General features: G+C 46.0%; 1 long non-coding RNA gene across 2 annotated transcripts in view; it reads left to right on the forward strand.

Moving 5' to 3' along the window:
• Positions 1-14,909, forward strand: part of LOC132349979 (uncharacterized) — a 40,595-nt gene extending 25,686 nt beyond the window's left edge. The window contains exons 3-5 of one of the 2 annotated variants that reach the window (XR_009497780.1): positions 8,265-8,438; positions 8,800-8,857; positions 14,388-14,909. This is a non-coding gene — a long non-coding RNA (uncharacterized LOC132349979). The remainder of the gene's footprint in view (positions 1-8,264; positions 8,439-8,799; positions 8,858-14,387) is intronic. The other variant, XR_009497781.1, reaches the window with a different exon arrangement.
• Positions 14,910-16,190: the final 1,281 nt, after the last annotated feature.

The following is a 16,190-nucleotide window of genomic DNA, read 5'->3' on the forward strand; positions in this document are numbered from 1 at the left end:
GCAGTAAGTACAGGCTTCTGGAGAGAGAGAGGGACTCTCTCTTAAACTAGCAGAGACTAGCGTGACTTAAACTAGCAGAATGAGCTGCTCACCCCCAGAGAATGGCTTTTCATTTTGGCAAGGTCTGAGGGAAATTATGACAGAGTTCAGAGACACAGAGGGACAGTGCTGGGAGGTGTGGTCACTGAATCCGCTGGCAGCCCGTGCCCTGTGGGCAGCCCCATGGATGGAGTTGGGGTTTCTTGGGACTCAGGAGTACTCTGGGTCATCGATTGCAACTCACCCCATCCCCACACTGTTGGGCTCAGGCTGGGTGGTGGATCACTGAGCTTTCTGCCGGTCCTTCTTCCATTGTTCCTCCCTCTGATAACAGTCCCTGACTTTACATTTGGGGCCCACTACCATCCCCCCACAATGGGTGACGTGGTTTGTGTGGGACTTGCCATTCCCCACCCTGACCTGGGGGTGGGCATGTGGTCCCAGCTTGGGTGGTCAGCATCATTCCATTCCCCCACAGAGATTGGTTCTGAGAAGCAAATTGGTCCAATGAGAGTCAATCTTGGGAATTTTGTGGTCACTCTTAGGAAAGAGAAATAGAGAGGAGAGGGAGAAGTAAAGAGAGAGCTCGATCGTTCTGATGGTATAATTTGAGGATCTGGATGTAGCCATGCCTGTAACTATCAATTAATTATGTGTTATGGTTTGAACTGTGTTCCTCAAAAAAGATATGTTGGAGTCCTAAACCCCAGAGCCTCAGAATGTGACCTTATTTGGAAACAGGGTCATTGTAGAGGTGAGGTCCTACTAGAGTAGGGTGGGCCCCTAATCTGAGTGACTGGTGTTCTTGTAATAAGATGGTCATGTGAAGACAGAGACACAGGAAGAACTCCATGGTTTGGATGGAGGGTTGGAGGGATGCATCTGCAAGGCAAGGAATGCCAAAGATTACCAGTGAACCACAAGAAGCTAGGAAGAGACAAAGGATTCCCTACAGCTTTCAGAGGGAGTATTGCTCTATCGACACCTTGATTTCAAACTTCTGGCCTCTAGACTGTGAGACAATAAATTTCTGTTGTTTTAAGCCACATAGTTTGTGGTGCTTTGTTATGGCAGCCCTAGGAGATTAGTATAAGTACTTTCAAATCAGTAATCTTCCTCTTCCTCCTCCTCCTTCTTCAAAATCATCATCATTATCATCGCCTTTGCCTAAGCAATAGAGAGGGTCTCCTATGGATGTGGAGACTGTGATGTGGGGTGTCCAGCCTCCATGGTCAGTCAGTGCCCCTCTTGCATCGGCCCCTGGGCCTCCAGGTTTAGACCATAATTGTGGGGCTTTCTGGAGCTCCATGCTGGGACATCATCCTGTTACCTGTTGCCTTTACACAAAGACTGATGCTCACCCCCTGGTTGTCTGAGCCCCATCCAAGACCTATTCATGGTAGGCAGAATTAAGATGGCCCCAAGATTCCTGCCTCGGACATATACGCCTTGTATAATTCCCTCCCCTTGCACATGGGTGGACCTGTGGCTGGCTTCTAACCAGTAGACATGGAAAAGTTGAAGGGATTTTGCAGATGTAACTAAGGGCCCTAATCAGTTCACTTTGAGTTAATCCAAAGGGAGATCATCCCAGGTGGGCCTGACCTCCTCAGGTGTGCTCTTAGCAGAGGGTCTGGACCCAAGCTGCCATGGGTTCTACAGCTGCAAGGAAATGAAGTCTTCCAACAATTGCATGAGCTTGGGAGAGGACCCCGAGCCTCAGATGAGATACCACCTCAGCCAGCACCTTGATTGCAGCCTTGTGAGACCCTGAGCAGAGGACTAAATTCAGCTATGCTTGGACTCCTGACGACAGAGAGATAATAAATGGGTGTTGTTCTAAGTTGCTAAGTTTGTGGTTAATTTTTATGCAGCCATAGAAAATGAATACGGCATTCCATTTTAAGGAACTACCAGGTGCTGTGGCCAAGACCCCTGTGTGTGTGTGTTTCTGTGTGTGTGTGTGTGTGTGTGTACGTGGAGGTGGGGGATGATGAAGGGCAGGGGATGGAGCCAGGTGGGAAGAAGAAAACTACCTTGGAGGAAGTAATTGCCCTTCTTATGAGAGAGAAGAGCAGTTTGAGCAACATGCAGATCTGCCCAGTGCCCAGCCCTGGGAGCTGGAGGGAGAACATCGCCCCCAGTGTCAGGTCTTGGGAGCCTCCACCCTAGACAGAGGCCCCACTTCCACTGTCTTGCAGGTGGTGCTGGGGGGCAAATACTTGGAGGAAAAACACACCCTTTATAAAGATGCAAAGAGTTTCTCACATGAAGAGATGATGAGGTGAGATATTTTGAATTAATAGTCAGCTTTATTTTTAAAATCCTTTCTCCCTTATTCTTTCCTTTCAAACAGTCAGGATTTTTGTTTTTCATGCTCCGAGGAAAGGATGCCATGGGAGAAAGTGGAGAAAGCAGAGACTCCTTCTGGCTTTGGGGTGTCACACGCTCAGCCCATTGTGGGAGCCATGGAGGAGTTCGGGTGTAGAGGAAGGTTTGGGGGGGACCCAGGGGAGTAAGAACAAATCTCTCCTGTCTGATTCCCTGAGAGAGGAAGCAAAGAGGTGGAAGGATCCCCAAGAAAGGGGCTGTTTGTCCTTTACTCTGGCGGAACTCCAGAGAGAAGGAAACAACCCCCGCAAAAGATCTGTGGGATTTGGGAGCAGAGGGGGCGGGAGCCCGAGCTGTGCGTCAAGCCCTAGAAAGATGGCCAGACCCTGGAGACATGTACGTGTGTAGCTGGCCACCGTCTACACTGCCTGGTCCAACAGAGATGCTCAAACAATATTCGTCAACTGAAAGGATGGATACATTGTAAGCCCTCTAACAAATTCTCCGGGAAGACTTTCTTCACCAGCATCAGGAAAGCCGATGAGGGTCCATGTGATTCTAGCTCTGGGGTGAGGGCTCAGATATTCACACACCTGACAGACCCCAGGCATGGAGAGGCCCTGCTGCCCAGATGTGGACCCAGGGGGCCCAGAGTTCTGACCTAACGAGCCAAGTCAGCTAAGTCTTATGCCCAGGGCATGGCCTCTCCCTGCTGTGCTCCCTGCCTGGGACCACGTGGTCCCTGGTCCCTTGGTCTCTGTCTAGGAAGCTTGGAGGAGTGGTTACGTCGCTTGTCAGACCTGAGCCCTTATGTGAGCTGCCTCCTTGTGCAGCTGAGCTGAGAATCAGGGAAGCAGCATCATTTCCTCACCTCTCTTCCGAGCTAACTTGCCCCGAGGTGTTCGTAAGAACTCCATTTAATTAGTCGTTGGGCCCAGAGAGCCCCTTTTATCATACTTTGTGTCAGGCCTACCCCTGGAATCTGAAGAGGTCTTTGGGTGCTGGCAGCACCAATTTTTATCCATTGTTTTTTCTATTACGGATGATGCTTTTCCACACTGGAGTCAGAGGTTGGCTTGAGCCCAGCTCATGAAGACAAGTGCTGGTGCTTTTGCTGGTTCTAGGGTGGCATCTGTGTCATTAATACAACATATTCAGGGTGTCTACCCGCTGCCTGGGAGCTCTGAGGATATGCAACATTTAAAGGTATTTGGAATACCTTTGGACTACTTAATTAGAAGGAAGGACACTGGAGGGCTGTAGGCATGCTAGAGGCAAGAATTGAGGACCAGTGTCTGGAACCGTCCAGGGCTGAGTTCAAATCCTGCTTCTGCCCCTCAGCTGCTGTGGGACCTCGGGAGAGATTTGTACATTCATGGACCTTGGATATCTCAACTGTTCTGACTTCTTGTCACTGTTACGAGAATCGAAGGATATGATGATCATGGTACTTGCTGAGCATTTTTGTAAGCCAGGTAGTGGTTCAACCACTCAAGACAGGGGACTGAGTGGAAGTTTTCAGGACTTCCCTGATGGCGCAGTGGTTAAGAATATGCCTGCCAATGCAGGAGACACAGGTTCAAGCCCTGGTCCGGGAAGATCCCACATGCTGTGGAGCAACTAAGCCTGTGCACTACAACTACTGAGTCTGTGCTCAAGAGCCCGTGAGCCACAACTACTGAGCCCTCGAGCCACAACTACTGAAGCCCGCGCGCCTAGAGCCCGTGCTTCGCAACGAGAGAAGCCACCGCAATGAGAAGCACGCTCATCGCAATGAAGAGTAGCCCCCGCTTGCCGCAACTAGAGAAAGCCTGAGCGCAGCAATGAAGACCCAATGCAGCCAATAAATAAATAAATAAAATAAATTTATATATAAAAAAAAAGACGGGTTTTCAGCTGGGGGCCAATTTGTCTCCCAGGTGGCTTTGGGCAATGTCTGGGGACATTCTTGGTTGTCGCCGTGGGAGGAGGGGGCACTCCTGGCACCTAGAGGATAGAGACCAGGGATGCTGTCCAACATCCCACAGTGCACAGGATGGCCTGCACCACAGAGAACCATCTGGTCCCAAATGTCAGTAGTGCTGAGGCTGCAAAACCCGTTTTAAAGCAGTGACTCTTCACCAACTCAATAAATGGCAGGTCGGTTATAAATAAGAGGGACAGAAGAACATGTTTTTTCTATAAGGGGTGAATTAAAAAGAGTACCTTGGGCTTCCCTGGTGGCGCAGTGGTTGAGAGTCTGCCTGCCAATGCAGGAGACACGGGTTCGAGCCCTGGTCTGGGAAGATCCCACATGCCGCAGAGCGACTAAGCCCGTGAGCCACAATTGCTGAGCCTGCGCGTCTGGAGCCTGTGCTCCGCAACGGGAGAGGCCACGATAGTGAGAGGCCTGCGCACCGCGATGAAGAGTGGCCCCCGCTTGCCGCGACTAGAGAGGGCCCTCACACAGAAACGAAGACCCAACACAGCCATAAATAAATAAATAAATAAATAAAAAATTAAAAAGAAAAAAAAAAGAGTACCTTATATATATAAATTTTGTTATTCATAGGCAATACATCCACATGGTCCAAGATCTAAAAGGTACACAGGATGTACAATCCAAAGTCTCCCTTCTACCTCGTTCTCTTCCTGGAGGAATCAGTGTTACCAATTTCTTGTTTATTTCTTTAGAGGTCCTCTGTGCATCTATAAGCAATTGTATGCACATATATACACACATGTTATACACACACATATATGCATGCTACACATATTCTTTGCATCTTGCTTTTGTCACTTAATCCATCTTGGAGATAATTTCCTACTGGACACAAAAAGCTTTCTCAGTTTTTCTTTTAAAGGTGACAGAGTATGCCGTTCTATGCACGTCCAGTATTTTACTTAGCCACTCCCCTCTGGATGGATAGTCATGTTGTTTCTATTTTCTTTTGCTCTTACAAACACTAATGTAATGAATATCTTTGTATGTACATCATTTTCCACCAAGCAAGTATGTAATGGTAGGATAGAGTCCTACAAGTGGAATTGCCAAATAAGAAAGTTTGTGCATTTGTAATTGTATGGGATGTTGCCAAATTACACTCCACTGAAGCTGTACCGGTTTCCATTCCCTGCTGGCAGTGAATGTAGGAGAGGTGTTGGGGTGATTTTGTAATTTAAAAAATTTGCTCTCACTGTTTGTATCTTCTCATCAGAAGCCTTCTGGGAATAAATAAAAGGTGAGCGTGCCTTACCTCACAATATTATGTGCCCATTGTATTTTCAGCATTCAGGGACCCAGAATCTGCCCATGGGAGATCTTTTAAGTGTTATGAAGTTAATGCCACTGGGAAGTGGCGTTCGCTTTCTCCAGAAAAGGGCTCTTTAGTTCCTGCTTCCTGGTGCTAATAGTTCCCGAATGACTTGCTTCTCAAACAGTTTACATGTAGGAAAATCTCTCTCAGCAAATCTCTCTCTGAGCAGTTGCTCAGCTTTATTTTTTGAGTTTCTGATTCAAACACACCTTTGAGAGTCAGGTGAAAGTGATGAAAAACTCTTCCAGCAAAAAGGCACCAGCAGTTTGCCCATCATGTCAGAGGTTCCCAGAGCTGCCCTCGGACCCCAGTGAGCGGCTCTCTGGGTGGGGGTGAGGTTCATGCTACCAGTACCCCTCCTTGCCCTGTGAGAGGGGTCTGCAGATTCCCAGATCAGAACTGGGCAGAACCAGTTCTGTGTGGCCAGGGGCACCCTTGTTCCTAGCCTGGCTTCTCCTTTCCCAGTTTCTGACCGAGTGACTGGTCAGTTACTCAGCCTTGCTGAGTCATCGTTTTCTCACCTGTGGACCAGGGACAACGCTTGCTTTGCAGTATCGTACCGGTGATAATGGAGGCAAAGCACCTGGCACAGAGCCCTGCATCAGGCTCACATTTGAGAAATGGAAGCTAATGTTAGTCTTATTATAGTGGAGTCCTTTGCATCCTGACTGCCTCCTTTTCTTATTTTTTTTTCCTTTTCTTCCCCCATCCTCAAAGATTTTTATTTAATTGTTATGTGGTAGGGTCAAGTATTTTTATTTTTTAAAAAATTAATTAATTTATTTTTTGGCTGCATTGGGTCTTTTTTTGCTGCGCACAGGCTTTTTCTAGTTGCAGTGAATCGGGGCTACCCTTCCTTGCAGTGCGCAGGCTTCTCATTGCGGTGGTTTCTCTTGTTTCAGAGCACTGGGTCGAGGTGCGCGGGCTCAGCAGTTGTGGCTCGAGGGCTCTAGAGCACGGGCTCAGTAGTTGTGGCGCACGGGCTTAGTTGCTCTGAGGTATGTTGGATCTTCCCAGACCAGGGCTCGAACCCGTGTCCCCTGCATTGGCAGGCGGATTCTTAACCACTGCGCCACCAGGGAGGTCCCTATTCTCAAATTTTTATTGGAGTGTAGTTGATTTGCAATGTTGTGTTAGTTTCAGGTGTACAGCAAAGTGAATCAATTATACATATACATATATCCACTCTTTTTTTTTTTTTTTTTAAAGATTCTTTTCCCATATAGGCCATTACAGAGTATTGAGTAGAGTTCCCTGTGCTATACAGCAGGTTCTTATTAGTTATCTGTTTTATGTGTAGTAATGTGTGAATGTCTTTCTGCCTCTCTTTTAGATTGGAATCTATTTGCTTAGTGGCAACTGAAATTCTGGAACAATCACGTTCCTTCCTGTCACAAAGACCTTGTACATGCTGTTCCCTCTGCCTGGAATGCTTTTCCTTCCTCTGGACTCCTGAGGTTTCTTTCACTCGCAGCTCAACTGCCCCTTCCTCAGAGTACCCTTCCCTGCCTCTCCGAGTTCAAGTCAACTTGCCCTTGCTGTCTTCTCCTGGAGAAGCTCTTCTCTTCCTTCTTGGTGCCTCTCTGACTTGTAATGACATCTGTTGGTGTGTTTACTTGTCTAATGTCTGTCTCCCCCATTGGACCACATGCTCCAGGTGAGCTGGAGGGACCAGCTTAGGCAAAGGTCCTGAGGCCGGTGGGAGCTGGTTGGAGGCCCAGGCAGGGGACCTTTGTGATCTGGAGGGAAGCTTGTGAGGGGAAGAGAGATGAGAGAGGTCAGGAGAGAGCAGGTCGGGGGCCAGGCCATGGGGACCTTCTGGATCACTGAAAGACAAAATTTGAATTCTCTTCAAAGATCATACGTGTCCCTCCAATGCACCAGTATTAAGCAGGGGAGTAACCTGATCTAACTGATTACTTTAAACTTTAATGTTTTATTATTTTTATAAAATTCTTTTAATGATTTACTTTTTAAAAAGATCACCGGCCACGATGTGAAAGGCAGGGTGGAGGGTAGGGTGGGCCTGGGCATTGGGGAGATCCCTTAGGAGGCTGCAGCCGTGGTCCCCATTCTGCCTGCAGGCCATGGGTTCTAGAAACAGCCCTGTGCATCCCTTAGTATTCTAAGCTAGTGCTTCTTCCAGGGGGTGACCCCAAGTGGCATTGGCTGCCTCGGTCTCCCCAGAGATGACTGAGAATCAGCTCTGTTTCAGGGAACTACGGATGCGGGGTTTCCGCCCGCATCGTGGCCTGGCTGCAGGGCGGAGCTTGCCTGAGGTGGTGGTGAAGTGAGACGGGGAGGTCATTGTCACGAAGGGCGGTGTGAGGGACTTGGCCTTCACGCCCTCCCGGCCAGGCGGTCCATGTCGGGGGTGTCCACGTCCTGGTCGTAGTCCCAGCAGAACCCATCAAAGGAGACCAGCAGCAGCTTGTGGAAGCTCTTCCTCCTGGGACGGGGTGGCAGCCGGTGCAGCCCAACAGGACGGGCAGCAGCAGCACGAGGGCCCTGGGCCCCGTCATGTCCCCAGTGCCTCACACGCTCACATCGCTGAGTTCACAGCCTGCTCCCATTTTCTCCCTTTTTTTTTATCTGCAGTTGATCAAAGTTCACATTGATAATTCTGCCCCAGCTCCGCTGTGGATCAGAACACCTGGAGCGTAACGAGTCGGCACGTTCGACGTGATGGAAAAGTTCTGGAGGTGGATGGTGGTGGCGGCTGCACAGCACTGTGAATGCACTTAATGCCGCTGCACGGTGCGCTTTAAGACGGTAAAAAATGCTAAGTATTACGTGTATTTTACCACGATAAAAAAAGACAGACAGTGTGAAATATTTTGGACTCTTACACGAATTCCACTGTTGTGAACATTTGGAGAACAAATTAGATTGGTGCTTTCCTTTACTCAGCATAGCCTGTTTTTATAGGGAGAACAAATTACTGTTCATTATGACTATGGAAACAGCCACTGTGGATTGAGTGCCCACAGGGCTGGGAACTGTATATACATCATCTATTCTATCCCATTTAATTTTTTTGAAATCCTAGAAAGGTTATTAGTTGAAAATTCCCTATAAGAATTAAAAAAAATCATTGTGGTCCATTAACAATAAAATTTACCATTTTTTATAGGTCAGAAACTTAGTTCTGTATAAAGAAAGGAAGAACATCAAAGAAGGAATAAGTAAAGGTAAATGTAAAATTAAAACTTTTGTTTTCCTTCTTTTTAGTTGATCTAACAGGTAATAAGTTTGTTCATACTAGTAATAACAACAATGTATTTAATTATGTATATATCATATATATGTGTATATATGTAAGTAGAGAACTACTTAACGTAAATCTAACAAAATATGTATGAGATCTATATGAGGAAAACTAGAAAACTCTGTTGAATGAAATCAAAGAACTAAGTAAATGGAGAGATGTTTCATGTTCATGGATGGGTAGGCTTAGTATCATCAGGATGTCAGTTCTTCCCAACTTAATCTATAGATTCAATGCAGTCCCAATCAAAATTCCAACAAGTTATTTCATGGCTATTAACAAACTGATTCTAAAGTTTATATGGGGAGGCAAAAGACCATTCTACTTTTGTTTGTATGAGTTCAACTTGCCATTTCTTTTTTCAGGTTCTACATATAACTGATATCATGCAGTATTTATCTTTCTCTGGTTTATTTCATTTAGCATAATGCCCTCCATGTTCATTTATATTGTTGCAAGTGATAAGATTTCCTTCTTTTTTAAGGCTGAATCATATTTCAGTGGTGTGTGTGTGTGTGTGTGAGAGAGAGAGAGAAAGAGAGAGTATCACATTTTCTTTATCTGTTCATCCATTGACAGGCTCTTAGGTTGTTTCTATACCTTAGCTATTGTGAATAATGCTGCAATAAACATGGGAGTTCAGATCTCTCTTTGAGATTAAAAAAAAAAAAATTACCATTTTAATCATTTGCAAGTGGACAAATTTAGTGACATTTAGTACATTCACAGTGCTGTGCAACCATTACCACTATCTAGTTTCAGACTATTTTCATCACCCAAAAGGAAACTTCATACCCATTAGCAGTCACTCCTCATTCCTCCCTCCCCCAGCCCCTAGCAACCACTAATCTGCTTTCTGTCTGTTTGGCTTTACCTATTCTGGACATTTCATATAAATGGAATCACATAATATTTGGCCTTTTGTGTCTGGCTTCTTATACCGAGCACCATGTTTTCAAGGTTCATTCATATTTTAGCATTTGTCAGCACTTCATTCCATTTCATGGCTGAATAATATTTTTATATATCCATTCACCGGCTGATGGACATTTGGGTTGTTTCCACCTTTTGGCTATTGTGAATAATCTGGCTGTGAACATTTGTGTATGAGCTTTTGTTTCAATACCCTCTGCTTTCCACTTAAGTTTTTCAACATATTTATGAGGTGGTTTTTACTTTGTAGCTGAATAAACAGCTCAGAGAGGCTATAGAACCTCTCCAAGGCCACACAGCAGAAGTGAGGCTGGGACTGTAATTTTAATACTTGGCTACACATTTGCTGCACACAGGGGTTTAAATTCCCCAAGGGAACAGGCTTAAGCATCCACCCATCCACCCCACATTTATTGAGCACATACTATGTTTCAGGTGCCAGAGGCACAGAAGTATAGATGCCGAGGTTGCCTGTGGATGGCTCAGAGTCCAGGGGACAGGCAGACAAATAAGGGGGGTCCTGCCAGAGGTGTGAATGGGAGGTGACACAGGAGAACAGGGAGAGGGTCCTAACTTGGAGAAGCCAGGAAGAGGAGGGCTCCCTGGAGGAGGTGGTGCTAGAATTGAGTTTTGCAGGCTGGGAAGAATTAGCCTGTTGGAAGCATCTTCATTCAGCCGCTCATCTAGATATGACAACAGTCTCCTAACAGATCTGCCTGTGGCTGCTTTCTACAGGTACATGGATGACATTTACCTTTACAGCTTTGGAAAGATCTGTGAATTGTATAAAGATGTCACCGTGGGTTTTCTAGTGACAGGAGGTGACAGTCTGCCTAGGTTTTCAGGTGAAGTTTTCAGAAGGTTTTTATCTTGATGTGGGTGGACTGTGGGCTGGATATCAGACCCAGATGAGATGACACATTTCCCTCTTCCTGAAATTGCCTGAGAATTCTGTTCCAAGTATTTGCTTAGGTTGAATTTTTGGGGTGAGGAGGTGGTGTGTCAGGGGTGCTCCATTTTGTATTTGCATAACTTGGCCTCTCATTAATTAGCACGGTGTTTTGCTATACAAGGGAATTTTGTAGAATTTTGTGATGAGTATGCAGCGAAGCACTTGAGGGTATTTTGCAGCTTGCAGGCCTGGGCTCACATCTCTGCTCTGGGCTTACATTTTACACTTGGGGCAAATCTCATAACCTCTCTGTGCCTCTGTTTCTTTCTCTGTAAAAAGGAATAATGATATATTTCCTGAGGTTGTGAGGCTCCAATGAGATGATGCATGTTGACAGGAATGCTTACTGCTCATGGGATATCCACATGCACCCCCTCACTTCCCAGTCCCCTTGTAATCGTGGGCCATGTGTTTTGAGTGGAAGCCACATCTATGACTTCCAGCCTGAAGCTTTCAAGTGCTGGTGCATAACCATCTCACCCTCTCATCCCCAGCCACAGTAACTGTGGAAGTCTTGCATTGAGATGGTAGTCTCCATCATTCTGGGTCTCTGAGTGACCAAATAGAGCATAGTCCCCAGCTAACCCGTGGTGGACATGGAATGTGAGAAGTCAGCCTCTGTTGCCAAGCCACTGAGATTTTGGGGTTAATTTGTTATTGTGGCATAACCTAGTCTACCCTGGCTAATGCAGCAGGTAAAGCACTTACATGGGTCCTTAGTACTGGTAAGTGCTCAACAAATGTTAGTTACTTTCAGTACAATAATAAATTGCTACTGATAGTTTCTTTGTCTGATCTAATGATGCCAATATGCTATTTTGTGCTTGGACAAATTGGACTTGGCACTCCTTCCAACACGTGGAAAAGACAGATGATTGAGGGCCAATAAAGCATCATTATCTTTAGTTTGCGTCCCTGGATACCCTTGGTGGCAAAGAACAACGTATGCTACTCTGGGGAAGCCAGGCCTGGAAGGGAGCTGTTGTTACCAGGATCAGGACTGTCCAAGGCCAGGCGTTCTTTGGTCAGGAGAGAACTTTGAGTCCCTGGTATGTAGATTCTCCAAGGGAATGTGAATACTGGTACTAAGTAGTCTGGCTCTTTGGGAATTGTATATTAATCACTTAGGCCCTTTTAGGGACAACACATATATATCTCAATATTCTGGAAAAACATAAAAACACATAAAACACGTAAAAAACAGCCAGCAGTCATTCAGCAATCCACCATGTCCACTGAAACTTCCCCAAAGTGCAACATTTTGTGTAATCAACAGAGCTTAGTGGAGGTGGCTGGCTAGAGAGAATTCTAATTGTAGTCACTATGATGCTTATGGTCACAGCATTGCAGTGTATCTTGGTTTCTCTTTGGTGAGCTCTGGTTTGGAAGGTATAAATCCATCATCTGTTTTAGCAAATATTTATTGAGCACTTTGGATGGGGTGGAAGATGAAATATGGAGGAGAGAGTAAATCTCTTCCTGGCCACTATGTTTTCAAGCTGTCCTAGTACTCAGCTGTGGGTCATGCAGGCTTGAGGGTCCCACAGTTCCAGAAGCATCTCCCACCCATGCCATTCTGGACTAGATTCTTCTTTGCCAGCCCGGTAGAGCCATCTCTGACTCTTACTTTCTTTTGCATGGCAGTTATATCAGTCACTGGGAATTGTTACAGAAGTGCAGTGCATTTTGTGAAACTTACGGTTGATCAAGAATCCCATTAAACTTTGTTAAGAAATCTACATATTTATGACATAGTTACTAGAGTGGAGATGGAGAAATTTCCAAACACATTATAGGAATCATCCCAACAGAAGGTAATAGTCAGAACTCTTGGTTGCAAGTGACAGAAACCCACATCTTAACTAGTGTAGGTAAGAAAAGGGACTATGCTTTAGTCTGGTTTTCCCTCAAAGCAGACCCTGAGGGACTTCCCTGGTGGCAGTGGTTAAGAATCCGCCTGCCAATGCAGGGGACACAGGTTCGATGCCTGGTCTGGGAAGATCCCACATGCCATGGAGCAGCTAAGCCTGTGCGCCACAACTACTGAGCCTGCGCTCTAGAGCCCATGAGCCACAACTACTGAAGGCCGCATGCCTAGAGCCCGTGCTCTGCAACAAGAGAAGCCACCGCAATTAGAAGCCCGCGCACTGCAATGAAGAGTAGCCCCCGCTCGCCACAACTAGAGAAAGCCTGCGTGCAGCAATGACGATCCAACACAGCCAAAAATAAATAAATAAAACAAATAAATTTATATATATTAAAAAAGCAGACCCTGAAACAAGGATGGGAGTGCAAGTGGTTTATTTGAGAGGTGACTCCAGGGTGCACCCATAAGGGAGTGGGGAAGTGATTCAAGGAAGGGAAGAAGGCCAACATGGCGAGTTTTAGTCTGGGGTGCATGCAGTACTAGAATGGTGAGTACCAATGGGCTATGGGCATGGCATCTGCAAGAGGCCTTTTGAGGCATGATTTCCCATGTCACTGAAGTCATTCTGCAGAAAGGCAGGGATGCAGCTGGGCTCTAGGAACCAGGGGCTCACACATTACCAGATCTCTCTCTCCATCTCTGTGTCTGCCTTTGTCTGCATATCTCCTCAATTTTCTCTCACTGGGGACTGGCTTTCTCCATAAGGTGAGGAGTGTGGCCACAAACACTCCCCTTTGTCTCACTCCAAAGTTCCTGTCATCACAGAGCATGTCTATATTTTCCCAGTTCCAGCTAGGAAAAACAAACCTGAGGGAGGAACTCTGATTGGCCTGTTTGGGTCAGATGCCCATCCCTGAACCAATCAACTGTGGACAGGGGGGCGGAGTCGTGTAAGAACATGGCAGCCCCCACCAGAGCCATGTGACTGGGGTAGGAAAAGGTGCAAGTCTCAACAGAAGGGAGGGGCCGGTAGGCTAAAAAAAAAAAAAAAAAGAGATGTCTGTGATGAAAGGAAAGGATTAGGAGATGCATCCTGTTAAACCTGTTACTGATTGGGGCTTTGAACATTTTTCTGAATATAAAGTTTCACTGTGGTTCTTTCAGCATGATTTAGCAGAAAGGGAAAATCCTAGCATGAGCTGAACATTTCCTATGGGCAGGCTGTTGCTGTGGATTCAAATACTTATTGATTGATCCAAAGATCAATTACAGTGCTTCTCAAGGGATGTAAACTCTGATAGGGTCTGCTTTTGATGGGGCTGAAGTCACACAAGAGGAGAACTGGCATGTAGGACACTCTAATTTCTTTCTTCCATTGAGTACTGTCAAGTTTAGGTTCTGGCTGGCATTGGATGCACCTGGAGGGACGGTTGCATATAAAGGATTGTGTGTTTGTGTGTGTGTGTGTGTGTATGTATGTTAGGTATTTTCCAAAGATGAGTGCAGCATCCCACAAATGCCCTTTTGCAGTGTGATTGCAAACTCTTCATTAAGAGGTGGAGTTTATTTCTCTCCTCTTGAACCTGGGCTGGCCTACGACTTGCTTGGACCAGTAGAATGTGGCTGAAGTGAGGGTGTCTGATGTTTGGTCCTAGGCCTTGAGAGCCCTTGTAGCTTCTCTTATTTTTGCTCTCTTGGAAGCCAGCACCAAGTAAGCCCTGGATCTCCTGCTCAAGGGGCCATGTGGAGAAGGGCTCTGGAGGACGAGAGGGCACATGAAGAAAAACCAAGTTCCCAGCCACCAGCAGCACCATCTGCCAAGCATGTGCGTGAGGCCATGTTGACCTTCCAGCCCAGCTGAGCCTCCAGCTGCATGTAGCCACACAAGTGAGCCCACATGAGACCAGCAGAGGAAATGCCCAGCCATCGCACAGAATCATGAGAAATAACAAATTTTGTGGTTCAAAGCTACTAAGTTTTGTGTGTAGTAGAAATAGCCCACGAGGGTGTGAGCATGTGGGGTACACAGTTCCCACCTGCTGAAGATCCATGAGTTCCTAGGATCCAACCCAGAGCCAACTTATGTCCTCAATGTCCTTGTTTGAAACTTTTATGAAAATTTTCTTTAAAGACAATATTTTTAGAGCAGTTTTAGGTTCACAGCAAAATCAAAAGAAGGTACAGAGATTTCCCATATATCCTCTGCCCTGCACATGCACAGCCTCCCCCATTATCAACATCCCCACCAGAGTGGGACATTTGTTACAATTGATGGACCTAACACTGGCACATCATAGTCACCCAAAGTCCATAGTTTTACAGTTCACTCTTAGTGTTGTACATTGTATGGGTTTGGAGAATTCCTATGAAATTTTCACAGATTTGGACCATCCTCAGGGAAATCCCAAAGCTCAGAAATTATTTTGCCTCCTGGAATCTTCCACATGTGGTTGAGCCTTAGCAATTCCTAAGAAGGATCTGAAATGAAAGAAAAATGTAAAAAATGTATTCCTATGGTTTCACTTCGGCAAGATTCATGTTGAGTGTTCAGCTAAGTGCTAGTGTTAAGCCAGATAATGTTTTCAAAGACTGCTATGGCCTCAGGGTTGGCAGGATTCGAATGGCCTCCCAGCATCTCTGACATACCTATAAGGGTTGGATTCAGCTGGAATGGACCCAGGTCTCTTTGGGCTAATATGCTATTTCCTTAAGGCAAATGCCACGTCACATCCCCTCCTAGGAATCTCCACAAATGCAACCCCAGAAGCATTGACAGAATATTGCTTTAACTGAAGATTTCAGGAGAACATAGAAGAGGTAATGTCACACATCACATGGTTAAACCTCCATCTTTTGTAAAGTTCCTCACTATATGGCCACATCACTCTGTCCTTCCTCCCCATAATTTCTCCCCTCTGCTCTCTTTAGCTACAGCCCTTTCTCCAACCACACCGTGCCTTTCCAAACCTCTTCAACTTGCATGCTTCCTTTAGCAAAATCTTTAGCAAACCTGCATGCCTTTGGGGGACCTTAGTCCACTTGACACATGTGGACATCCAGCGACATAATCTTCACTCCTCCAGGCAGCCCTTCTGGTGTGGATTGCATGCCTGCTGGAGAGCTCATCCTTATCTTCAGCTGAACTCTTGTCTTGTAACTTCAGATCTGTTGCTCCTTGTTTGATATCTTGGGCCATGCTAAACAAATCGAATTCCTCTTTCTTACAATAGATATTTGGAATACAGCCATATTTCCTCTCTTCCCCTCCTTCCCTCCCTTCCTCCCTCCCTCATTCCCTTTTCTTTCCAGAGCAGGGGTTGGCAAACCTTTTCTATGATGAGCCAGATAGACCTTGTGTGCCTGACTGTCTCTGTCACAACTACTCAGCTCTGCCACTGTAGCATGATAAGCAGCCATAGACAATACGTAAACAAATGGACATGGCTGAGTTCCAATAAAACTTTATTTGCAAAAACACACTGCAGGTCTCGTTTTTCCTGACCC

This window comes from Balaenoptera ricei, chromosome 15, assembly GCF_028023285.1.
Source record: "Balaenoptera ricei isolate mBalRic1 chromosome 15, mBalRic1.hap2, whole genome shotgun sequence".
NCBI lineage: Eukaryota > Metazoa > Chordata > Mammalia > Artiodactyla > Balaenopteridae > Balaenoptera > Balaenoptera ricei.